This window comes from Desmodus rotundus, chromosome 11 (assembly GCF_022682495.2).
Source record: "Desmodus rotundus isolate HL8 chromosome 11, HLdesRot8A.1, whole genome shotgun sequence".
Taxonomy (NCBI): domain Eukaryota; kingdom Metazoa; phylum Chordata; class Mammalia; order Chiroptera; family Phyllostomidae; genus Desmodus; species Desmodus rotundus.
In genome coordinates, this window is record NC_071397.1 from 91,141,019 (window position 1) to 91,168,837 (window position 27,819).

General features: G+C 34.7%; 1 protein-coding gene across 6 annotated transcripts in view; it reads left to right on the forward strand.

Annotated features, from left to right (window-relative positions):
• The window catches only part of TAB2 (TGF-beta activated kinase 1 (MAP3K7) binding protein 2), a 76,662-nt gene that overhangs the window by 13,134 nt on the left and 35,709 nt on the right, over positions 1-27,819 (forward strand). For 3 of the 6 annotated variants that reach the window (XM_053913504.2, XM_053913507.2, XM_053913509.2), the window contains exon 2: positions 12,629-12,777. The exons of 2 other annotated variants lie outside the window; for them this stretch is intronic. The gene's annotated coding sequence lies outside the window, so the exon portion shown is untranslated. Of the gene's footprint in view, positions 1-12,628; positions 12,778-19,143; positions 19,232-27,819 lie in introns of all 6 variants that reach the window. One more of the 6 variants, XM_053913506.2, reaches the window with a different exon arrangement.

Sequence of the window (27,819 nt, forward strand, 5' to 3'; positions counted from 1 at the left end):
TTGTTATTAAGTCTAAGAACCCTTTGCTTATCCTTAGGTCCCAAAGATTTATTCCTGTTTTTTTTTTTAAGTTTTCTAAAAGCTTTATGGCTTGCATGTATAAATCTATAATCCATTTTCACTCAATTTTTATATAAAGGTATGATGTTTAGATTAAGAGGTTTTTTGTTTGGTTTTGGTTTTGTTTTTTTGGGGGGGGGAATTGTTTTGTTTTGTTTTTTGGTCTATGGATGTCCAGTTGTTTCAACACCATTTGTTGAAACAACTATCCTTCCTCCATTGAATTGCATTTGCACATTTGTCAAAATCAAATGGCTATACTTACGAGAATTTATTTCTGAATTCTCTGTTCTGTTCCACTGATCTTTGCAGCTATCCCTCCACCAGTACATACTATCTTGATTACTGTAGCTGTATAGTCTTAAAATCAGGTAATGAAATTAACTTAATTCTCCTTTTTCAGAACTGTTTTATCTATTTCAGCTCCTTAACATGAAAAATTTGGAATCTACAAACAAATCCTACTGGGATTGTGGTAGGAACTATATTAAAACCATAGACCAAAGAGAAATTGACACTTTTATTCTGTTATCTTTTTTTTATTCTGTTATCTTTTAATCCATGAACACACTCTGTCCTTATATGTAGGTAATCTTTGAGTTCTTTCATCAGCATTTTGTAGTTTTCAACACAAACCCTAAACATGGTTTTGGTTTTTTTAGATTCATACCTAGATACATTTTTTGGAGCAGTTATAAGTGCTACTGTGTTTTTAATTTTGGTTTTCAATTATTTATTTCCATTTTATAGCAATATGGTTGATTTCTGTGAATTGCCCTTGCTAAGCTAAACAGTCCTCAGAGTTTTTCGGTAGATTCTGTGAACTTTCTAATGTGTCTGAATAGAAGACAGTTCTAATTCTTTTCCATCTGTGCTCCCTTTTATTTCCTTTTCTTGCCTTACTGCTCTGACTAGTGTTTCCAGTACTATGTATAATAGGAACAGTGAAATCAGACAAGCCTGTCTTGTTCCTGATCTTAGGGGGGAATGCATTCATTCTCTCACCACTAAATAAATGTTAGCTTTAGGTTTTTTGTAGATGCTGTTTATCAGGTTGACAAACTAGTCCTAGTTTAAGAGTTTTTATCATGACTGGGTACTGAATTTTGTCAAATACTTTTTCTGCTTTAATTGATATGATCACTGTGATATGATCACAGAGCAGCTTTTTTAAACTGTTAACTGATGGTAACTTCTTAAAGATTCATCCTGGCTGCTCTGTGTGGAATAAATTGTGGGAATGAGGCAAAGATGTAAGCAGGGAAGCCATATTGGAAATTATTGCAATAATCCAGATGAGATGATAATGGCTTGGACCAGGAGAGTATCAGGGAAAGGTGAGAAGAGGTCAGATTTTGAATATGTTTCAAAACCTTTGAGGGCAGGAATTGCTGAGGCATAAAAGAGAAGTCAAGAATGACTCCCAAGATTCTTGGCCCAAACAACTAAAAGTAGAATGGCATCTTGGTACTTGTTAATTTATTCTAAAACTCTCAATGAGTGCCAAAACCAATGAGTGATGAAGCATTTTCTCTTGTGGATCAGCTTCATGACTCATACAAGTTCTGGCAAGTACGGTGAGTCCCAAGCAAGCACCAAGGGCTGAAACATTTTTTTTCTTGTCAAAATGTGACGAGTACCGAGGTATTAACTATATGGAGTTGGTGTTGAATGAGTTGGAGAGCACAATGAAGTAGCAAATTTGGGTTGGGCAATCAAGAATTTTTTTGGACATGTTAACTTTGAAAGGCTTATTAGACATATAACTAGAGATATCAAGTAGACAATTTGATATACAAAATAGAATTTTGGCAAGTGATTCAGGGTAGAAGTAGAAATTTTTGAGAGTCATCAATTGAGTTGATGGATGAGAAGTTATAGTGTTATTTATGAAAAACTGTATCTGTAAACTTTTCCTTTTTACTGTACTGTTAATTTAAGGTTTATTAATAAAAAGCCATATTCTTCTAGCATGTGAAGAACTTTGTGAAAATTTGGGTTGGTTTTGTTTATTACCAGATTGCTGTGTATCAGACATTAAGTACACCAGAAATTAGTAACTGGGAGATAATTTTGGGGGGGAATATATATTTATTGTATGTATTTAACCATACTTATTTGATAAGTAGATGGCTATAATATTAATATAGATATATGTCTCACTAATTTCAAGCATTGTTCCAAATCTTTATAAAATAATTCTGTGTGTATTGTGAAAAGATTTGATACCACTATTAAGTGTTTAGATGGCTTTCTATGGCAGTATTTCTTTTGTACAGAACAGCCAGATAGATCAAAATCAAAAAGTAAAAACAAGAATGCAAAATAGCTAGCAAGGAGAGACTTAGATTTCTAATTTAGAGCCAGAAATCGGAAAAGAGAGAGGGTGAGCCTCAGCTTACAGAATTGGTAAAAAGACAGATCTTCTGAGTTCCATTCAGATATGTTTACTTCATATTAAGGTGTTCTGGAAAATAGTTTTAAAATGCCATGATCTTCTGTTGTAACTGTGTAACTGGTTAACTTGGTTAACTCTAATGATATTTTCTTATTAATTTATATATCTCTAGCTCTTTGTTTTATTTCATAGGATTTACCATATTGTAGTATAATAAATACTCTGTTTACTTTTTAGTTTCTCCCACTAAATATAAGTTTTTACATCATTAGTACAATGGCTTAGCACTTAAACACTCTATAAATATTTGTGAGTGAATGAGTGAACCTACACACTGCTGAAGTTTAAAACCAGTGAACTTCTTGCTTTTGAAAGTAATTGAGTTTTTGAGATTCCAAAGTATGGATAATAGTCAAATGTCTTTTTCTGAGTAGTACCTAATGCTTTCAAACAGACATTCCTTTGCTATAAAGTGTACCCCATACATAGCAACATTACTAACCCAAGGTCAGTAAGGCACAGATTTTGCCTTTTGTTACTTGTTCTGTTTTTCCTAGCGGTAATGGCTTTATGCAAAACCATCTAAACTTTGTCCCAGACTTCTTGTGTCAAATAAAGCACACATTGCAAATAGTAGACCTAGCTTGGAATTTAGTCCATAGTAACTTGTCTCATAAGACATTTCCTGAGCACATTTTAAAAGAAACTAACATTCATCTATCTGCCTTCTATCTAAATCCTTCACCCTATTTCCAGGTTTAAGAGTAGGGATTTTCTCTTCAGTAATAATTATACTTTAAAAAGTATTTTAATACACCTTTTTTCCTTTGAGCTTTACTGGACAAAAATACTCTGAGCCTTTACTGTTCCAATGCAGATTTAAGCACCAGGAAAACCGTTATTTTTGAAAGCCACAATACTTTATTTCCAGAGCCATTGTGTTTGTATGTTCACACAAGTATATTGTGTTAGTCCATGATAAATAAAGTATATAGGAATAATGGCTTTTTCTGGTATTCTTGACACCAACGTAGAATGTAAATTGTTTAGTGGTCTGTTTTAGGCATTATGGGGAATAAGGCAAGGGTGGCGCCATGTGAAATAAAATAATCCTGTTCTTCTCTGGGAAAGAACAATGTATGGTAAATTGAATCCAATCTAGAGATAATACCTGACATGATTATTGGGAGCATTAAATGAATGAATGCTTTATAAATCATTTGACTCGGTACCTAGCATATAATGAATTTTTTTAAAATCCTCACCTGAGGACATGCTTACTGATTTTAGACAGAGGGTAAGAAGGGGAGAGAGCAGACAGAAACATTAATTGGTTGTCTCTAGGACACGCCCAGACCTACTGGACACCCAACCTGTAACCTAGGCCTGTGCCCTGACTGGGAATTGAACCCAAGACCTTTTGGTTTACAGGACAACACTCCAACCAACTGAACCACACCAGCCAGAGCTAAATTCTTAATAAATATTAGATATTTATAGAAAACATTTTGCTATTAAAAAACTTGAAAATTTATAATAATTATTGTTAAGTCTTTTTTCATTTGGCTGTCTTGATCTCATTCTTTCCTGCATTTTATCTAACTTTTCTGACCCCTTTTTAGTAAGTTCTTGGTCTTACAGTCTTCTCTCTTCCTGTCTATCCTCTTTTCCATTATTCCCACAGTCAATATCAGCACCTTCTACTGAAACTCAGTACAATAACATCTCTTACCTCTTTTGGGGAAGAAGATCCAAATACAGTTTTAGGAGCTATAAAAATTGTTAGCACTGTGAAATACAGCTTAGAAAGGCCTAGGAGTGGAATATGTCATCAGATAAGAGATTACTGTATTACCATGATTGTCCAGGTAACAGATACCTGAAGAACAAGGACGTAGTCGTAGGACTAGAGAAAGGGATGAATACAAGAAATATTTGAGAGTAATCAGTGGAAATTCACTATTGATGGTATGTGGAGGAAAAGAAGAAGACCTCGAGGTTTCTAGCTTCAGAATCATGTTCATTACTAATAATTAACATAGAGATACATTATTGGGTGAGAGGAATTGAGTTGAGTTTTGGATAAGATGACTGTAGATTGCTAATAAGGCTGTTAGTTTATTTGTTTCAGCCCTACCCCTATTTCTGTCCCCTTCATTCATTTACTTCCCTTTAGGAAAAGTAATTTATTTTTGATCTCATAATCAGCAATTGAGATTGAAATGTGTAGCCAGCAGTTTCTTCTTTCCCAGCCACATATGAACTATCCTCTTTTGTGTCCTTTCCTCCAATGAAAAAGATTAGATTGTTTAGAATAATATTTATCACCATCACTACTGCCATCCCACCCCACTTCTGGGATGTTGGTAGTTTTTATATGAAATAAATGGTGTAACTTGTCAGAACTTTTTATGAAGTGTTTGTGATTAAAATATTAATCAGCCTTGGCTGGTGTGGCTCAGTGGATCGAGTACTGGCCTGCAAACCAAAGGGTCGCTGGTTCGAGTCCCAGTCAGGGCACATGCCTGGGTTGCAGGCCACAGGCCCAGGAGGGGCTACATGAGAGGCAACCACATACTGATGTATCTCTCCCTTTCCTTCTCTCTCCCTTCCTCTCTGTCTAAAAATAAATAAATAAAATCTTTATAAATAAATTAATTAAAATATTAATGAGTAAGGAACACGTCATTCATCTAGTATCATTAAGTAATAAATATTCCACATAAGATCATTGAAACATCCCCAAATCTATACCTTTATAGATTTTTATATAGCCTGATTTTTATGTTTTTAGATGTACTATATAGATTTTATATACATATTTTAATAGCTCCAAATCTTTGTTTTTATAATTTAGCCTTCTGAAATGAAGAACATTTCCCCTGCCCCATACTTAACCTTTTCTGAAAGACACAAATGGCTTTTTGTTTCAGAGCTTTAGAATTAGAGTCAGGAGCCCCAAGTTCTAGTCCAAGGTCTAACAGAAAAGTCCTATGTGAGATGTTTTGTTTTTTTACCCCTGAATCTTGGAATCTGGAAAAGTGTCTGGCATGTAGTAGGTGCTTAGCAAATACTTTTGAAATGAATCATTGTTTTATGCCTACTTTAGTACTCCTTTCCTGATTTATTATTTGGAATTTATTACTGCCTAATAAATAAGCTTCTGAGTGTTTAATATAGTAGGAGTATTTAGGTTCTGATTGAGGGTGAACTATTAAGCTTTATTTATAACATCTATTTTAACTGCTTAGTAGAACTTTTGGCCTTTTCTGTATGTATTTTCTGCTACTTAAATTTACCAAACAAATGATATTCTAATACTTGATTTACTGAGAATAGTTTATTGCATACAGTCTGTATGGCTATGTTATATATAGGCAGTGTTGATATACAAGCATATAGCTCATATCCCCAGGGATCTTCTACCTTAGATGAGGAGACAGAGAAGTAGAACTGTAAGAAAATAATTAAATGTTGGATCATGAAGCCTTACATTAAGAATTCTAGGAATAGCCCTGGCCCATATGGCTCAGTTGGTTGGGCATCATCCCACAAAGCAAAAGGTCCCCAGTTCGATTCCTGGTCAGGACATATGCCTGGGTCGCAAATTCCATTCCCAGTCAGGGCACAGACAGAGAGGCAACTGGCAACAAATTGATGGTTCTCTCCCTCAAAAAGTAAAAAGTTTTAGGAGTAGAGGGATTCATGGGGCTGGGGCAGTAGAATGAGGATTCAAGAAGGAGATGAAACTTGAACGGTTTTGAAGAGGAAGTTGAGATTTTGATAAGCATCAAAGTGGAGAAATGACATTCTAAGCATAGTCAGGAGAGAAAGCATAGATGAACGTGCTCAGACAAGCCTGACTGGATTCTTACAGGTGAAGGGGGGTAGGAAATAAAAGTAGGTGGGTTTAACACAAAGAGTTTTACACTAGTCTCCATGATCCCTGAAGGGGGGGGTCTAAGGGTAGAACTTACAGGAATCCATGCAATTAGATGAGGAAAAAAATCACATTTTAATATTTTCACTAAAAATAACCACAACTGAAATTTAGCATTCCTTCTATTATTTTAAGCAATAACCACAGTAGTATTAGCAGTGCCTTTGATTTTATTACTAATCAAAAAAGCACTGATATTTTCATACTAATTTACAATTGTGGACATCTTTGAATATAATTTATGCAGATTTCTACTTCAAAATTATGGTTGTTGTTAGACCCTGTTAGATTTTAATGTGTTGAGTGTTAATAAAGAAGCATATATATTACAAATACGATTTTAGAAACACTTGGTAACTTTTTGTATGACTGGTTTTCTTTGTAATCATATTTTCTGCATTTAAAAATCAACTATATTTCACTAAAACTCTTTCTTTGTAATCCCTGTGTGCTCTATATTACGCATTTAAAAACATTCTGACTGGGAATTCTGTAGCTTTGTCCATCCAGACTGCCTCAGGGGTCCATGTCCATGACACCAGATCTGGTGGAACCAAACTGGAGGAGGCATTGAAAACTACACCAGCAAAGGAGCCTAGTAAATTTTTCATTTGTTTGCTTTAATTACAGAATAAATATAGGTTTAGAAAATTTTTTAATTTTATTACATTTTTAAAAAGAGGGAAGACCTTTTCAGCTCACAACTATAGATAAACTAAGGTTTCACAGTTAAAAAAAACATTTGTCTGTGATCCCACAGTCACTTCTGTTACTCTCTGATTGTTTATCTGCTCCAGTTTATTAATTTGTTCACAGGAGTAAAATATTTAACATGATTATGAAGGAGCATTTCTTAATCTGCTATAACGTACTTGATAGGTCAAGTGGGAAGCCTTGGTGTGGCGCGGAGGTATACCCTACAGGTCTGGTCCATTCAGATGCTGGATGATCAGTGGGTAGTGTGGTAGCAGTAGGGGTGGAGTAGAACTGATAATTCCAAATCCTCTTACAGGACTGAGTGGTAAATAGTAAGGCTGAAATACATGGAGTGGTGTAAGGGAAAGTATCAGAAAGAAGGGAATAGCGTGCTTAAGTCAGGATTCTTGGAATAATCTTGAACAGCTCCACAATACCTCATCTGAAACCCAGAGGCCAACTGTGTTTTGGAATGCAATTTTTTTTGAGTTTTTGAAAGGTAACATTGTGTGTATAGTATATATTATGTAACACTCCCAGGAAGATCTGAGGTATCGCTCAGAATTAAACACTAACATTTTTGCAGTGAAACATAGAAATATTCACAGTAAGTAGGCCAAATAAAGCCTATAGCCTCATATCAGTTCAAAGCAGATTTTTGCCACTACCAGATAGTTTTGACATGGAGTTTCATGAAAAAAGATCTTTTCAGTACTTTTTAGATTTCAGTACTGTGCAAGTGATTGTAGACTGTATTGATGGTAACAACCAGTGAGGAAACTTTTAGAAATTGTGTAAGGATGATGATAATTAAATAGATGAGAGTTAAAGGAGTCGAGAGAGGCACCTGAAGAGCTTAGGTAATTTTCGTTTTCAGACTAAAAAGAGAATTGCTACTTATGATAAAAGTGAGAAGTTGAGGGAAGCTAGTTTAGGAAAGAGTTTAAGTTTAAACTTGCTTCACATGAGATTCCCTTTTATTTTTCATGTATTTCATATCATGGATAAAGTAACAGCTCAGATGTATTAGAGTATAAAATGCCCTTTTAAAATAAGCTCTGAATTTTCTGAGCCTCCAGACTTCTAGGTTGGGAGTGGTCAGAGAGGTGTCCCTGGATAACTAAGAATCGGGGCCGTGCTCACCTGGAAAGTAGACTGAAAGGAGTACAGTGAGGTGCTTGTCCCCTCACAGTAGTCTTTTCTGTGTGGTTGAGTCATTGATATGGCCATCTTTATAGGATACGAATATATTCAAAGGGAGTCGTGGTTGCAGCAGCCGCAGTAGTAGCTGACGTGTTTCGAATGTGTACCATGTGTCAGCCACTGATGTAAGTGCTTCTCAGCAAGCAGCCCAGTGGTGTCTGTGTCTGCCCTGTAGATTGGGTTGTATCACCCTAGCTAGGAAGCATTACCACAGGTAGTGGTGTGATTTTGATTCCCAGTGCACTTAAAAAATCTGAAATATAGATAATTAATGCATGAATATAAAGAATTGGGTAGGTTTTAACTGCATTGCCATTCTGTGACATTTCTAAAACTCTACTTCGATAAATGGACTCCATATGTTAATACTGTCATATAAATGAAAGCTCTTGGAAATAGGGAATAGTGTTTCTTTGACAAAAATGAAATAAGTCCAGTAATTATACTTAAAATTAGATTAAGTGGTTTCTATTTATTGTGTACAAACGTATGCATTTATTTTGTGATTTGTAAGTTCTAAAAGGCAAATTCTGTATTAAACTTTTATTCAAATTCTGCTACCAAGTTGTATGATTTGACCTTTGATTTTCTTCTATTAAATAAGGATATTGGGTTAGATAATCTGCAAGGCTTCTTTCAGTATCATTCTACAATTCTGAGTGTTTACGTTTCATCAAGTAGAATAGAAAACTTAAACCGCAGTTCAAAGGAGCTTCTCCTTAGATTGTGCTCTAAGTGTAAATGAGATGCCAGGGGAAGGAGTTAGAGAAGGAATGTCATAATTTTACACCTACATTCTTTTGACAAACATTAAGAACAAACATAGAAATAAGGACCCTGGGAAACTAGAAGAACATGCAGTAATCAAGTTAGTAATTGGTCAGTCAAGTTAGTAACAATATAGAGAAGGAACCCTGGATCTGGAATTAGCAACAAATACATTTCTGGCTCTGACTCTGCTGTTCATTGGAGTTTTGATAATCAGTAAATTAATTTTCTGAGCCTTGCAGAAAAGGGAGAGTAATAACTACCTAGCCTTCCTCAGTGGTTTTCATAAGGATCAAATGATATGGTAAAGTAGAAATGCCTAATAAACCTTAAAATATTTATGAACTTAAAGTTATTGCAAAAAGATAGACGAGGATCCTTAAGAGGTTGAATTTGGTGATTATAATAAAACTATTTTCAAGGGAGGAAACTTGAAGGCAGGTTAAAACAAAGTTGAGGCCATAGGGTAAGTACTCAGTAGGTAAGTTTGGCGAGACATGAATGGTAGATACATGGACTGGCATAGCATATTCATTCTTTATGTTGCTATTGCAGTTTTTTGCTTGCATGTTTATGGTTCTTACTGGATTAGGTAGGGGTAGGTAAAGGGCAGGAATAACAGCTCTCCTCTGTTTCCTCAGTGCCTTGAATAAAGTACCAATTTTAATAAATAGCTTTGTAAATAAATAATTGCTAAACAAGACATACACATGTTCATAGGTGGAAAGGAGAGATTGAAAAGGGAAATATGAAAGAAGGGGGTAAGATACGGAGCCACAAATGAAAAATGCTAGTGTTATTAGTATAAGACTTTTCCCATAAAAAAGCACCAGACCTAGGAAGTTTTACCATTGAGTTCCTTAAAACATCAAGCACCAGGTAACTATTTTAGAACATATAGAGGAAAAATGGTAAGCTTCCCAGTTCATTTTACAAAGACAGGATCACATGATAAAATATGAAAGACACACAAATCTGACAAAAGTTGGTGTCAAAAATGCTTAATAAAACTGTAAATGGAATCTGTCATTTCATTAACAGAATAATACTGTAATTGGAGTCACTCTAGGACATAATGATAAATCAAATTCATATTAGTAGGTGAGAGGGGGATTATGACTAAAGGACACCAAAAAGAGAAAAGAAAAACAACATTTATTTCTGATAAGAATCCTTAGTGAAATGAACGAATTGATATACCTAAGATTTTATGTATCTCAGACCAGAAGTCAGCATTTTTTATGGTTGAATTCCTATTTTAGTATTTAGTGAAATAACGAAATTCCTTTTAAAAAGCCATGAATCAAGGAAGATGTGGCCAGCAGTACTATTATATAACATTGACTTGAGAATGCTGACCAATATAATTAGACAAAAAAAAAAAATAGGAGATGTAATTATTTGAAAGGAAGGAGGCAAATTCATTATTTATAGATGACTTTATATATGTGGAAAAGACAAAAGAATCAACTGAAGTATTACTATGAGTAATGAGATTTCAGTATGATAGAAGTCAATCTAAAGTGGATTTTAGTTTGTGTTTTTTTCTTTTATGTTCTTTAAACTGAAAGCCTATTCATATGGGTCAATGAATGGGAATCTTCATTCTTAAAATAGTTTTTGTTGTTTTTTTGGTTTTTTTTGTTTTGCTGTTAGGGGAATGCAACAGACTATTTATATCGCTAAGAAAAGTGCATCCTATTTTGAATAAGACACTTTTTATATTAACTTTTAAACTACTTTGAAATAAAATTGTAGCAGTAAATACATTTAGAATGACTTTAAGGAAATCTTTTTTTTTTTTTTTAATTCCTTGTGGCTGTGATAGTCTATTACTTGGTAAAGCCAGAGAAGGTGTAATCTGATCTTTGAGCCATATTTGGTAAATAATAATTTTGTGTGGAACCCTCTGTTCTATCAGTAAGGAAAATTATTGCACAAATGTAAGACTTTCCTTTGCCCTTAAAGCATTTCCTGACTTCAAGACCCAAGTTATATCATGTGTTGATTCTTTTGTTTTTTAAAAAGCACTGTATTCCAGATCTATAACCTTAACAAAAGAGGTGTGTTGACAAAAGTATTTTCTGCTGTACTTGGAAAAGAATTACATGTCTTCTTGTTTGCCACTAAATGTAAATTGTTACATTTTTATTCATCATTAGCTCTCAGAATTGAGCTCTCTCATACATCTACCTTGTAGTTCTGCAATCAATGATGATAAATTGGTTTTATCTATTAGGATGTGATGCAGAGGAGTTATTTAAAACTAAAGCTTGTTACATAGCTATTGCTTTAGTATTTATGAAAATGAAATTATACCCATGTTTAGAATAAAAAATGTTTTATCCTTTAGTAATAAAGAAAATGTATCGAATACCTACTATATGCCAGATTGTTTTGCCAGCTTTTTTTTTATACTTAAGCTAATTCTCATGTCAGTCCAGTGAGGTGGGCAGTGATGTCCCATTTAATAGAAAGGAAACTTCTGCAGAGAGCTTTAGTCCAAGGCAATACTGCAAACCAGATTTTTTCCACCAACAATATGCTATCACAAAAGATCAAAAATTTATATTTTTCTTAAAAACTACTTAATTCTGTTTTCCTTTGTTGTATTGCTAGTTACTAAAGATGCAGGGAGTTAAGTTATTTGAATCCTTGTCTTCATTTTTTTTTTTGATCTTGTTATAATTCTCACAATCACCTATCATTTGGCAGCAGCAGGCAATTCAGTGTGTTTTGACTGTTGTGGGGTTGGTTTCTTGGAGAAACTCCTTAGGGTGCCAGCTCACCAAGCATAAGGACATTGTTTCCAGGCCCTGGTGATCTAATTAGTGCAACAGTCTACCGCTTTTCATATCCTCCCATTTCTGTAACGTTTGGAGTTTTAGGGTTGTTTGTTTTTGTTTTTCAATATGGACTAACCAAAAAAATTTTTTTTCATCGTTGAATCTATTTTGGTAATGGAAGAGAGAATTTCCAGTGTGTTTAAGAACTACATCTTATGAGCTGTTCTTTGCTTCCCTCTTTATGAATTACCAAGTATTTTTTTAATTGGAATTTGAAATTTAATTCATTGTTTGGATATATCTAAATCATTTCTTGAAGAAACCTCAAGAGCATTGATTTAAGAAATTAGGTGTGCAGTTAGAAGAGGATTGTAAATAGGATAGCTAAAGAGAAAAGCAGAATGACCCAAAAGTGAGGACTTTGGAAAGTTTTACTGTTGAAAATGGGTTTATTGTTTTTCTCTCTCTGTTATACTCTGTAGTCTGATATTGGACAGTCTATTGCTAAAAGCCACTAGAGATCTTATAAAGGTTATTGTTTCAGTTTCAAGATTGGGAGTTTAGAATAGAGTTGGGTAGATTAAAATAATGACTTAACTAATGTAAATAGTATCGTCTGGTAACGTATAACTTAAGAGACCCTTTTTCTACTTCAGAATATTTTACGTTAGAGACATTGGGGACTGCCTAACTGCTGTTAGATCTCATAATGTTATCTGGTCACGTTTCTTGTTCTGTCTACCTCTAGTTTACTCTAGTTTCTCTTCTGCTTTCAAGGCTCCAGACCCAGTTCCTGGACCTGCCCTGGAAAAGAAGTATCCAGTAGAGATGAGCTCACTGCAGTTACTTAATTAAAAATTTGTAAGCTGCAAAAATGGCAATGGGCCAACCAAGAACAGCTACAATTTGAATTTTTCTATTTCCAGGTATGCTAAAGTGGATGGCACCAGTCAAGTTTAGCCTATGTAACTGCCTTACAATGAAATCTTTAATAACCAAAACTTTACTTTCAAAATCTGTGGTCCTCTTGCTTTCAAGTATAGTAGCATCCCTAACATCGAGGTAACTTGCGGCTAGTATTGACCTTAACATACCTTTTGCCTGAATATTTCTAATTTAACTTGTTTGCTAGTAGTAGCAAACTAATCCATAAACAAATTAAGAAAAATAAATTTGAAATGCTATTGAGTTAAGCCCTATAAATGTATACAAAAAGTAATCTGGTCTTCACTGAAAAGTAAACATTAACCACAATAGAACTATCTTCCTTTAAGAGTTTCACATGTAGAGCAAGTAATGTAAGGAATTAAATTAATGAAACTACTTCTTCATCCTGAGTTCCTTAATCATTCTATACTATGAATGCCTTCATATAAAGGGTTAACATATTCTTCAGTAATTGGATATCATAAGTAAGAGTTCTGGATACAACCAAATAATGTATTATATGGAACTAACTGTTACCTGAAGAATTTAATTATATTTTAAATATAAGTATATAACTAATATTTACCATGTTTTTACTTGATTGCTCAAAAAAATAACCGTACTAGAAAGTTACAAGTATTTGGAATTATAACAATAAAACGTAACAACAAAACTAAAAACTGAAATTTTTCTGCTGCCTTAGATTTAACCAAGAAGAAACTACCTATGAATGGTTTGAAGGTTAAGGTTGATTAGTTTTTAAGGATATTGATCGCTTTTAACAATTTGTATAAATTTAGAAACAATCCATGAAAGCTGATTTTTACTTATTAAAAAAAATAATCATACATATATTTTATTTTAAATGTTATTTATTTATTTATTTATTTATTTATTTATTTATGTTTAGACGCAGGGAGGGAGGGAGAAAGAGAGGGAGAGAAACATCAATGTGTGGTTGCCTCTCACGTTCCCCCATCTGGGGACCTGGCCTGCAACCCAGGCACATGCCCTGACTGGGAATCGAACCAGCAACCCTTTGGTTCACAGGTGGGCACTCAGTCCACTGAGCCACACCAGCCAGAGCTATTTATTTATTTTCAGAGAGAGGGGAAAGGAGGGAGAGAAACATCGATCTCTGTTGCCTCTTGCACACCACCAACTGGGAACCTGGCCCGCAACCCATGCCCTGACTGGCAAACTGGTGACCTTTTGGTTCACAGGCCAGAGCCCAATCCACTGAGCCACACCAGCCAGGACCATATGTTTTGATTTTAAAGTTCAGTCCATATAGGTTAGAGATTACCCAATATTGAACAGAGGAATTTAATACTCCAGTTGTGATTTTAAGAGATGATTCTAATATTCTAGCTCGAGCTTTAAATTCCTCCCTCCATTGTTAATGCAAAATGAATTTAAAATCAGCCGATCTAGTCAGTATTAGGTCACTGATTATATGCCACATTATTTGTTTGGTATTGAAAAAATTTTATCTGAGTGTTGAATTAAGACTGGAAAGGGAGCTACTACTAGAATTATAGGAGCATTACTACTGTTAAGTGAATTAAAGGAAAAATTGAAGAGGGAATTACATCTGATTTTCAATCTTAATAGTTATCACTGGGGTTGTTAGTAATGGTAAAAATACTCCTTTATTATTGAGTGCAAATTGTGTTTAAAGCACTGTGCTAAGCACAGTGAGGATGTCAAAAAGAATAAACCTTACTTTGAGTGAGCTTACAGACAAGTAATTTTTTTTAAAGTATCATAATAAAGATGCAAACAGTATAGTTGAAGGTACCAGAGAGAGTCAATTTTGTGGGGGAAAGTACTGTTTCTACTGAGCCTTGAAGGATAGAAGAATTCGTAAGAGTATTTCTAAGTTATGGAAATGAAAGTATGTAATATATCCTAGAAATTGTGAGCAGTCCAGTGTGCCTAGAAAATAGTAAGGTACAGGGTTGTGGGAGATGGAGCTGCCGTGTATGCTTATGAATGTCCAGTGAAGGAGTTTGATTTAATTCAGTAAATAATAGGGCTCCATTGAAGATTTCTTGGCCCTGGTACACTTACATCAGTGAGTTTTTTGAAAAGCTGGATGTGGCAGAGGGAGAATTGCTTGATAAAGTTAGGAGATTAGGCAGTAGTAATACCTAATAAAGGACAACATTTATTATTATATGTGTGAGTCATTGTGTATGAAGAGTTTTACCTTCAATGTCTCATTTAATCCTTACTACAGGAATGTTGTGAGAAGTAACTGAAATAATACATGTCAATCATTTAGCACAGGACCCGGTCCATAGTAAGTGCTAAACTTTAGTGATTATACTATAAGCTCAGAAAAATTTTCTTGTCCACCTTTATGTGTGATAAATTTCTATAACAGTGCTGCATTTATTAGTAGACTTTTAAGCTTGAAATAGTAACAATAAACTTATTTTTCTACTACCCCTTACCTCTTTCTTTTAAACATTTAAACCATCTCATTGGTAGATAAGTACTGCTTACTCAGTTTGAGGGCTGCATATTAGTTCATTTTGAGGTAGCCTTTGGGTGACAGAGAAAAAGAGACAGACCTGGACTATAAATTAGAAGACTAAGCATAGAGATAGTCATGGATAAATTAATTAAATTAAAACATAACTGTAGATCTTACTTGTCAAGCATTCTGAAAATTGATAATTGCTGCATCTGTTAACTATATCATTAAAAATGTCAACATAGATAACATAATCTTTAGGTATTTAAAAGTGCGTATAGTTGGCTAAGTACAAATACTTTCAAATAACTCATTCCATTCTACTATTACTCTCCTATGCACATATCAGAATACAGGTAACATTATGTGGAAATATATAGGAAATACTTTTATAAGGAAATTATTCTGTTCTAATTATCTTCAGTTCTTTATACTGACTACATAAGTAATGCATGCATATTCTTATAAAAATGAAAACATAATAGAGATGACTAAACCTCCTTGGACCATCTTCCATCCATGGGTCCCTTTCCCCACCTCCATCTTCAAAATAATTAGTGATATCCTTTTAGAACCTTTCCTATAAATCTCTTTTTGGTATCCTTATTTTAAAAAAACACAAATTGGTTCTACATGGATTTTGCATCTTTTTCATTTGGTAATGTCTGTATAATTATTTGGATATCTTACTCCACTTAAAAAAAAAAGCAGTTACATGGTATTTCATAGTATTGCTATACAGTAATTTACTTATTCTTTCCTCAATGGACACTTAGGTTGTTTTTACTAATATATACTGAGGTGTGATCATCTTTATATGCTCCTCTTTGAACACATGTGTTTGTCTCTAGATTAGATACTTTAATTTATGTAAACATAAGTAAAGAGCTAGAACTCTGGTACCTTATTATTCACTAATTTCACTCAACCCATCTCACAACTGATTTCAGTAGCAGTGAACTACTGACTAAGAATACGGATTTGCTACTGACTTAGCTGAAACTGGATATATATCTTAATATGTCTCCCTTCGATTCTCTTCAGTTTAAAAAAAATGGTATAACGATTGTCTTCTCTGCTTCATATATGGGGAAGGTAATATGAGATAACAAATATTTGCTATAAGAAGTCCTATATAGCCCTGGCTGGTGTAGCTCAGTGGATTGAGCATGGGCCTGTGATCCAAAGGGTCGCTGGTTCAATTCCAAGTCAGGGCACATGCCTGGGTTGCGGCCAGGTCCCCAGTAGGGGTGTACAAGAGGTAGCCACACATGGATGTTTCTCTCCTCTCTTTCTCTCTCCCTTACCTCTCTCTAAAAATAAATAAAATCTTTTTTTTAAAAAAGTCCTATATAAATCTGAATTCTACTAGATTTTAATCTTCTCAAAAGCACCGACTATATTTCATTCATCTTTGCATATTTTAGAGCACATTGCATGGCATATAGTGGGCAGTGTTTATGGAATGGATACCAGAAATGGTGAACCAAAAAGTGGGTCATATCTCTGAGAAAGTTTCAGACCAGTTAAATTTTCTTATATGTATATTTTACATTACCTGAAATCTTTGTATTTTTCACTGAAAATTTCCCACCTTTTCAATCTCATCTCACTTCCTGGCTGCATTATACCACAATTGATTAAATTTGTCATGTTCTTTCATGACCTTTCTCCCAACACAGTTGTCATTGATATCCTGCAAGACTTTTATTACTCATCTCTCATGGGTAAGCCCAAGCACTACATTCTTTGTGAAGTTTCTCCTGCCTGTCCTTAATTCCTGAGTTAGGCATTTCTTTCTCTTGACCTCCATTGCAGGTTACGCACCTCCCCATGGCACAGAGTAAACGTTGCTGAATGAATGCATGCCCATCTCTGGGACTTGGTGGGATGTCACAGAACCAGGCAGGGCCTGGAACTTCAGAGATAAATTATCTGAATGGAGAAAAGGAGAGGCATGTTGTTTTTGCTGACTTGTGGAATGCGGTGTACATGATGCAAAGGAGGTCAATTAGATCTTCTATGATGTAACCCTACCTGTCCCACGTTTTTATCCTCATCTTTCATCCTACTTTCTCCTTGTTAGATTTACTGCCTGCACTTCACCAATAGCCAGCTACTTGTGGTTTCCCAAACTTGCCATTCTATTTTACTCCTTTAAGTCTTTTTCCAGGTGCAATTACTTAGTCTAAGATACTCTTTTCCTCTCACATACCCACCCAGTAAACATGTTTTCATCTTCCAAGGCCCAGCTTAGTTGTCACCTTTACTGAATCCTCTTTTAAAGTTCTCCCCTTATATCAAAATTGACTGCTCCCTCCTTTTCCCTTGTATACTGTACATCCAACTCAGTTATTATATTTGTTTGTTGATGTTTGTCTCCTAAATTTTTTTTGAACATAAGCAACAGCTTTTACTAATTTTAATATGTCAGCACCCATTATAGTATTTAGTAGTCATTCGGTGAATTTATTAAAATACATATACACACAATACATATGAAAATATATTAAAATAATACATTAGAAAATGTTATTTTGTAAAGATGTTAATTAGATGATCACTTTCATATAGTTTACAGTTCAAAGTTCATTTCATTAGGGAAGTCCTTCTAGATTTATGGATAAGTATTATAGGATCATATTCTGATTCTTTCTTACTCAATTACACAATTAAAAATATTAAATATTCTCTAAGGGTATTTATAATTGTTTGGAAAAATGTGAAACAGATTTATATATAATAAATTTGCTGAGATAAGAGTTTCTCTGCAGTTCTGAAGTTATTCTTGACCATCTAACAAAAACTTCGTTCACTATAATTATAAGACTAATAGCCATCTATACAACCAAGTGTTAGATTTGAAAGACTGGCACATACGTAAGAAAATTATTGCATTGTACGTATTATATTTTAGAGACTTGATTCAGTCTAATATTTTTTTCTTTTTATTGAATTTGTTGCAGTGCCAATATTGTTTTATCAGTTTTAACTTTGCCCATCTTGAATTCTCTTTAATTTATTTTTAAGATTCTGAGTACCATTATAGTAATGAAATCTTTGTTTAAAAGTTTTCCTTTACACATAGATTTTATTTTTGTTAGCAGGCTTAATGGTCTCATGATATACCACAGTTGTCAAATGACCAATCAAGTGTATGTGTATAATTGAACAAGTCAGTTTAGGTTTTGTTAGTTATTAAGGGTTTTATTTAAGATATCAATAATAACTATCCATTTACATTATATCTAACTCATGAACTTAATCGTCACACTCCCAGTGCCATGACACACACCTAGCAGCTGGTTAGCAGTCCCATCTGGAGAAAGTCAGTTGAGGAGGGCCATGACGTTAGAAAGAAGGGCAAAGTGTTAAGAGAAAAACAGAAACCATAAGGTCAAGAAGGGATTGCAGCTGCATAGGTAGGGATCAGTTGGTGAAACTTCTCATAACTTTCTCTTAATCTTCCTATGAAAATGCCATTTTATATTAATATTTTAACCAAATTATTATAATTTCACATGTCATTGAGTTCATTGGTTCATTACAAATTTTGGTTAATGTGAAATGCAAATTCGTTCTTCCAGGTGCTTTCATTATCTTTCTCCTTTTTTCTCCTTTAACCCATTATAGGAACTTACTCTCATAGTACATTTACATCATCTTTTTTTAAAGATAATATCTATGCAGAGGATGAATTATCCAAAATTTAAGTAAAGAAGGAGGCACTGAACAGTGGCTCTTGTTTTTATCTTAAAGCCCTAATGTGTTGGAAAATAATGAGATATGAATTGAAAAATATACAAAAAGGTAGTTATATAATATGTTTTGATGAATTATAACCATTCTGTCTTAGATTTATTGCACTTTTCTTGATCCTTAGAAAATGGTAGCACTCACCACAAAACCACAGTACGTAAATTGCCAAGTGTGGCTGACTTGCACATTCCTTTTAGAAGAACTTATTACTGGTAAGCCTTTTAACCATAAGAAATGGTCAGCATTCATGAGCTTGAGGCAGTGTATTAAATGAGAAAATTGGGAAGTTTTCTTTTTAAGAAGAGGTAATATGTATCATTATGTTACTTCAACTATTAATGTTTATTATGTTTCTTTAGAAAGTAAATTATTAAGGGTTATAAAGTTGAGAAATCCATTGTTTGGTAACATAATCCTTCGCTCCCTTCAAGCTTATAAGTGACACTAAATCTGAACATAATAGTTAAAGTAAATAGCATTTAGATGGCTGATTTGGTATATTTCTGTTATTTTATGTTTGTAAATAACTAGTTAACTATATAAAATGATTAAATATGGCAGCTATTTTATTCTAAAGATGGATTATAATTATCTTATTTTTAATCTTAAGTGGTGTTAGTATTTGAACTTTAGATTTTTAAATAACATTGCTATAATTCTTGTATTTGAACTTGTAGGAAAGTAGCTTGATATTATAGGTTTTGGAGGGAAGTTTGCTTTGCCTTCATAAAGTTGTAACATCATGCTCCAAGAACTATAATTCTAATAATTTGCTGTTAAAAATAACTTTGAAATTTTTCATGTTTAATATTTGTAAATTCTTTTTAAGGTAAAAAATGTGAAGTGCATCAACTATTACCTAAATGGCATTTTAGTTTTAAAAGTTATAACATCACTTAGCTATTTTTACTGCCTATCAGTGCTTCTTTCTATAATAAAAATATTCTTTGAAGAAAAACTGAGCTGCAGTATGATAATGTCAGGCAATTTACAGAAGAGACACCTTATAGTTAGTGATGAGAAATTGTTAACAGCATATAGACAACCAAAGAGATAAATTGAAAGATTCTGCCTTCCCATTAGACATCCTGGGGAAGTTAGTGTTAATAGTCATTGAGGTCAGAGGGTCTTTGCAGTACAGACAATTCTGTTAAAATTTGACATAAGTATTGTATTTCTAAAAATTACTATAATTTGCAAATTGTGCAGAAAAAACCTCACAGGATTTCTGGGAAAAAATGGAATTCAGAGTATAACACTCAAAACTTCATTGGTGAACATTAAAAAAAAAGATAGAAACCTTTACAAAAAACACAGTAGTATAAATGTTAAGTGGTTAAAAAATATGTAAATAGTTATGCAATATTTACACAATAAATGTTTTTTGCTTTGAAAAAGCCTGAAGTTTACGAAAAAGCTTTTATGCTTACGAAAGTGAGCATAGATATGGCAGCTTATTATTGTAAAGTGGTTAAAGGGGGGTTTTCTGAAATTAGAAGGAAAATTGTAACACAAGATGTGCATGGGTGTAACAGACTGCACGCAGGTGCTCTGAGCTGAGAGGTGGCTGGCAGATGTTTAAGGTGTGTTCATATTCACATTTTGTATATTCATATATAGTTTGTTTCAAGAAAGTATGGTTTCCGCATTCATTTAGTGTTTCTCACGGTCAAAATCACAGCAAAATTTACTTTAAAATTTTTCCCTCACCATTTATCGCCCCATACCCTCTACCACCCCATCTCCACATGTACCACACTGTTGTCCATGTCCAAGACAGCAAAATTTACTTAATGCTCAAATTGTTCCCTAATATATCAATTGCACTGGAACAAATTTGCAGTTTCAAAACAGGTATTATAGCAGCACTGACTTACAGCTGAGAGTAAGGAAAACACTTCAGTTTGGAGAGTTAGATACCACTTTTTTTACTAGTCTTTAAATCTAGATGTATTCTGATGCATATTTAGCGATTTATTGCAACAAATAATTACTAAGCATCTACTAATTGCCATATACTTTCTAAGTGTTTGATACAGGAGTGAACATGTTACTTTCTTCACTTTGGAACTAACATTAATTTAAAGAATTTGTTGACAAGGTTTGGTGTTAAGAGGTAAAATTGGACAGATGTGTGAGAGAAGTCTTGCAAGGAGTCTATTAGGCAACGTGGCCTTTCTCTAATCTCTTCTTAAATTACATACTTTTACAGGATAATTTCCTAGGATCCTGTGTAAATCAAGATTCCAGTTTTCACAGAAAAGATGATCCTCTTTAATAGTTACTGTAAGAATCACAGTTAAATTTTATGATGGTATAGATGCTAAAGTGGAAAGACCTCCTTGCCTTCTTCATAAACTAAAGGAGAATCCTAATGCAGTTGAGAAGTGAATTTTAGTACATCTATTGCTCCTTGATATTCAGCATGAACTATATTTTTCTGTTAACATAATTGTGTTTCAGTAAAACTCAGTCATGTAAGAATGGGACAAAGATAAAACGATATGTATATAGTTTTACATAATACTTAAACTTTAGCATTAGAGTCTATCAGAACCTTCTGCAGTGGTTACCTCTACAGAATAGGACAAGAGTGAGGAGGCATGATGCAGGGAATGTGCTGGTTTCCCTGATAAACTCTATAGTACTATTTGACTTTTAAACTATGTACATTTTTTTCTTTAATTTTATTTAAATTTTTTATTATAGTGTATGTCATGTTAAAATTTATTTCCTGAACAAAAAATTAAGATACTTGAAAATCAATATTTGTATATATACTGTTTTGTTGTGTGAGCTTATGGGGGGGCTAAAAAATACTAGTATTTCTTCCCCCACCCTCAAAATTCTGCTGGCGGGGCTAATAATCAAATTAGCAGACAGAAGGAAATCAAGGTTTTAATATATGTGCATGGGAATTCACATAGACCTGAAAATTTCCATGTAAGTTCCAAAGACAGTAAGGCAATACTGGGTACATAAGACATTTTTGGATAAAGGAAAGTGGAGGATATTAGTTTCAGAAGTGAAAATGGGCAGTTACAGTTAGTTGAGGAAGAGGGGAACATACATGGCAGGAAAATTCTTGCTAGCCAACTCAGAACAGTGGGATGTGTGGTAGCTAGCCTAATTTGCACATCCTAAGACTTCATGAAGCAGGTTTCTCTGTCCGAGCCTCTTGGGCAAGAAAGGGGGAGAATCAAAAGTTTTCTCTAAATGTTGTTTTTTAATAAATAATTTAAAATCAATATTCCCCAAAGCAGTTTCAGGGTGGCAAAACTTTTGTCCCTTCAGGCTATAAGGAATTTTGGCCTTTAGGGGAAATTAGTAATGACTGTATAATGTTTTATAATGTTTATAACCAAGAATATTTTCAAGTGTTCTTAAATTATATGGTAGGATTATCTATCTCATCTACATTCAAGTTTTGATAAACACCAACACCAAAGATGCCTTTCAAATGTTTATCTGCAGCCCAGACCTCTCCTGAGTTCCAGACCCATATATTCCAACTTCTTCTTGTGATATCTCTATTTTAATGTTTTAAAGGTACATGAGGATGTAAAGTACAGCATAAGGAATATGATTAATAATTTTATAATAACTGGTATCAAATGGATACTAGACTTACTGGGGGAAGTCACTTTATAAGTTATATAAATTTCTAATCACTATGTTGGACACCTGAAACTAAAATAATACTGTATGTCAACTGTAATTGAAAAAAAAATCAGCCAAAAATAAGTGAATGAATGTTCCCTAGTCTCGACATGTTCAAAACCAAACTATAAACTACCCCTTAGTTTACATACAGTCTTAGACCTTTTCCATTATTCCCTAGTTAACGTGGAACTGCCATACAATTGAGCAAGTCAGAAATCAACCTTGACACCTCCTTCTGTACCCCAATATCTAGTCCATCACCAAGTGCTATTAATTATTACTTCCTAAATAACTCTTAAGTTTCTTTTTCTACTCAGTCTCCATTGCTGACTCTACAATTACAAGCTATTACCATTTCCTGGTTAGGCTACATCAGTAGTTTTCTAACTGCGCTTCTCACATATCCTTTTACCCTTTTCTCCACACTATTGCCATTCTTCATTTATGAGATCTGTCCAGAAAAAGTCCAGCCATTGTTAATATAATGAGAATGTGCAACATCCATGCAACCTGGCAGCCAAGGAGAGTGAACTGGAACACACATGCATGAACAGTGACGACTTCACTGTACTAGTCAGTGGGGGCGCTAGACATCATTGAGTGAGTGTGTGTACTGTGTGGCTGTTGCATTCAAAATGACTGAGCTAGTAGAGCAACAAATCTGCATTAAATCTTGTGTTAAGCTTGAACATTCCTCTGTAGAAACTATTTGGATGCCTCAGGAGGCCACAGCTATAGGCAACTGGTGATTGGCAGCTTCATCACAACAACATACTTGCTCATGCATCACATCTCATTTGAAATATCAAGTCACCCAGGTGACTCAGCCCCCCTACAGCCCAGATTTGGTGCCCTGTGACTTGTAGCTTTTCCCAAAACTAAAATCACCTTTGAAAGGGAAGAGATTTCAGACCATCGATGAGATTCAGAAAAAAACAACAGGGCAGCTGATGGTGACTGGGAGAACTGTGTGAAGTCTCAAGGTGCCTACTTTGAAGGGAACTGAGGTGTCATTGTCCTAGGTACAGTGTTTCTTGTATCTTCTTAAGTAAATCTCTATTTTTCATATTATATGGCTGGATACCTTCTAGACAGACCTTATATACATACTTTCATGTCACCTTCCCTGCTTTAGAGTTTAAATCCTTTGGTGGCTTCCCATTACCTTGAAGGTAAAGCCTCCAAATTTTAATGGCCTATAAGGACATTGAATCACTTCATGATTTGGGCTCTACCTTTTTCCTGCTGTGTTCTCTATAATTTTTCCTAATGTACCATGCCCCCTTTGAATCTCTGTTTCTGAATAATTAGAAAGAGATGAAAAAATGACTGATAGCAACAAGATAAACTGAGATGGCAGGCATTCAGTCTGGTAGCAGAAGAGGAAAGACGGAAGATAAAATAGTGGACAAGTTAAAATAGTTATCTAAGTTACGAACTGGTATTGATGTGCCTTTAATACAGAAGCTTCTGTGACCTGGAGAGCAAGGGTATTATGAATGCCAGATTGTAGAGACTATACATTCCATTGTGTTCCTCCAGTAAGTATTGATGTTTGGTTCATTGGTTTGCTTGCTTGCTTGCTTACTCTCTTGTCTGTTTTATTTAACATGGCTGAACTCAAAGTATAGACTGAAATCTCAGTTTTGTTATTTTAGCCTTAGCCTGGCTGCTTAGAATCATTCCCATATGTGTAGTTTGGGGATCAGAGATGTGTACAGATAGAATACATAGAATCTGATGCTTCTGTTTTTCTTTTTTACTCACTAGGTTTTCAGCTATTGTGGTTATGTTAGTTTGTCCTTTGGTTCATTAAGCGAGTAAAACTGCAGATTTTCAGTCTCGGTGTTACCTCTGCTCTCTGGCTGAAAGCCATTAAAAAATGGAAAGTCAACCCATTCCATCTTCCAAGTACTGAGTCCCTTCTCCCCACCCCTAGCACCACCACCACCACCATCACCTCATTGCTGTTTCTGCCTTCTGCCTTCAAGTAGTTTTTTAATACTTTGTCTATTGTTTCTGGTTGTTCATGGTGAGAGTTGGTCTAGTAGGAGCTGCTAGGCCATTACAGGGAGTGGAGCCCCAAACACATTTATACATTTGAACAGTTTCCTTGTTTGTGTACTTGACAGTCTTTATTAGAAAAGCAAGCAAGTGTGATGAGTTTCACAAAGAATTTTACAGTAAGTTTACATTTATTTTCATGATTCATTCTCTTTTAAATGATAAAAGTGGTCCTGAATTAGACTGAAAATTTATTTGCTTCTTCCTCAAATTGTGTATACATTTCCAAATCTAGATCATGGAAATATATTTTTGAAACAAAGTAATGTGAATAAACCATACAGTAAAACCTTCATTTCATCAAAATGTGTGACCTAGATCCTGGGGCGATAGCAGTAAATTTCAAAGTTCTTGATCCTTTGGAGCTAACATTGTGGGGATAGCTAGATAGAAAATAAATAAAATGCTGTGAAGAAAAAGCAGAGTATAAGAATGTGGGGGTAGACAAGTATGGCATTATTTTTGATAGAGAAATTGGTCTGGAAAGTGGTCTCGGAGGAAGCGACATTTGGCCAGAGATCTTAATGAAGGAGGTCTTAAGAGAAGGAGCCATGCAAGTAATCTGAGGGGAAAGTGTTCCAGGCACAAGGAGCAGCAAGTCCAAAAGCCCTAAGGGAGGAATGAGATTGGCTTCCTTGAGAAATCAAAGAACCAAAGGCTCAGTTCAGAACTGAGGGAACAAGGAGTGTGGTAGCAGATGAAGTTCAAGGGGTGGCAGTTAGCCGGTTGTAGGATTTTGAGCAGGGGGAATGATTGCTCTGATTTACTTTTCACAAAGATCCCTCTGCTCACTAGAGTAGGAGTGCAGGTGGAGCAAATGGTGAAGGCAGGGAGGAGACCACTGAGGAGACCTTTGTGTGGGTTATGAATGGGGAAAGTGGTCAGATTCAGAATATTTGTTTTCAGATGACTTGATGATGGATTGGATATGGGACTTTAGAGAAGGAGCAACTGGATGAATGATGGTACTATTATTTACTGAGATGAGAAGGACTGGGGAAAAATTTGTTTAGATGGGGGAAAGTGAAGAATTTTAGATATGCAGAAGGAGAGATGAGGCAGGCAGCAGGCTCCATTAGTCTGGGACTCAAGAGGGAGAGCTCCCTTGGAGTTGGGAATGTAAATTTGCAAAGCCTCTGTTAAAGCAATGTGTTTGGATGGATTACCTTAAAAAGAAACCCTAGGTCTGAACTCCATAGCCCACCAACATTTAGGTTTCCAGAAAAGCAAGAGAATCTGACAGAACTGAGAAGAAGCTGCCAGTGGGTAGGAGGAAAGCCAGAAGAGTATAAATCTCAGAAGCCAAGTGAAGAAATTGTTTAAAGAATGAGGGAGTGACCCTGGCTGGTATGACTCAGTTCCTTGAAGCATTGTCCTACAGATTAGATTCCAGGTCAGGGCACATGCCTAAGTTGCAGGTTTGGTCCCAGTCGGGGTGAGTATAGGATGCAACTGATAAATGTCTGTCTGTCTCTCTCCCTCTCTGGCCCCCCTTCCTCGAGTCTAAATAAATAAATAAATTTTTAAAAGAATGAGAAGTGAAGGTCTATAAGGTCTGTAGGTCTGAAGGTCTATAACTGCTTTGATTGATAAGTACTTTCAGTGGAGGAAAAACTATGAAAGCCCAATTGTGGTAGGTTTAAAAGAGATGAGGAGGAAGGAAATGACAAATAAGTACAAACAACCCTTCCCAGCAGTTTAAGCCCAAAAGAAGAAGGGGCAGAGAACTGATAGCTTGATTGAAGTCAAGGGCAGGTTTCTCGAGATGAGCAGTACCCCTTAAATTATTTTTAAATGTTATTTACTGCTGTGGCCAGTGTGGCTCAGTTAGTTGGGTGCCATTCTGCAAAGCGAAAGTTCACCGGTTCGATTTCCAGTCAGGGCACATAACTGGGTTGCAGGATCAGTCCCCAGATGGGGCATGTACAAGAGGCAGCCAATTAATGTTCCCATCCCTCTCTTTCTCCCTCCCTTCCTCTCTCTAAAAATAATAAATAAATTTAAACATATCATTTACTAATTTCAATACTTGTCTTTTTTCCTGCAACCCTATTATAGAAAGACTTTAAGTGCTGAAAGTGTGTGTGTGTGTTTTACATAGAAATAGATTTGGGAAATCTATAATGCAGATAAATTGGTTTGGGAGTGCTTTCACCTGATATGTAACCAAGCTAAAGTCTCATTGAATTAAGTAAAATTTAATCAAATGATAATAAAAAGCTGAAAGGCTTTACTGTGCATGCTATCTAAGTAAGCTTTTATTCTGTTGAGGACTCAGGAGTTCCATCATAACTAAATTTACTCAAAAATATTTTCATATCTACTGTTACGCTGAAAATGGTCTTCAAAGCGCTAGATATACAATAATGGAGCAGAGACCCAGTTCTTATATTCATAGAGTCTACAGCTTCTATTTGTTTTAAGCTTATGTTAATATGGTTGAAAGAAGTACTACAGATAAGAAATTTGTTTTAAAGAGATTATCTTTTTGTTAAGTTTTATCCTAAAATGAAATATATTTTAATTATTAAGCAAATGCCATGATTTTCAATATTTTAATAAGCTATTTTGGTTTAATATGCTTATATACTATTTATGTCCCCAAAAAGCTTTCAAGAATCAACATGGTTTATGTTAGGAATATTAGGAATAAAAAAAAGGCAGATAGTTCTCATCTTTGGCCACATATTAGGATCACTTGAGGAACTTTTAAAAATCTGTATGTCCAGGCTCCTCCCAGCCAATTAAATCAGAACCTCTCAGGTGGGGAAGGGGGTCATGGCAAGCATTAGTATTTTTTAAATACTGATTTAATAGAAACATGGAATAAACTACTACTAAGCCCCTGAGAATGAATTGATTATACATTTAAGGATTAAATATATCTGAAAATTATGAGAAAATATCAAATGTATTGGGTTATAGATCATTTTTAAATAAAGCATGCAAAGTTATTTGTAGAACCAAAACCAAACTTCTTTAGGATCCTAATTTTGTGTAGAGTGAGAATTACTCTCCTCAGGCTGTCCTCTAATCATTAAGGAAAAAAATCAGTAAAGTTACTCAGTTCCCC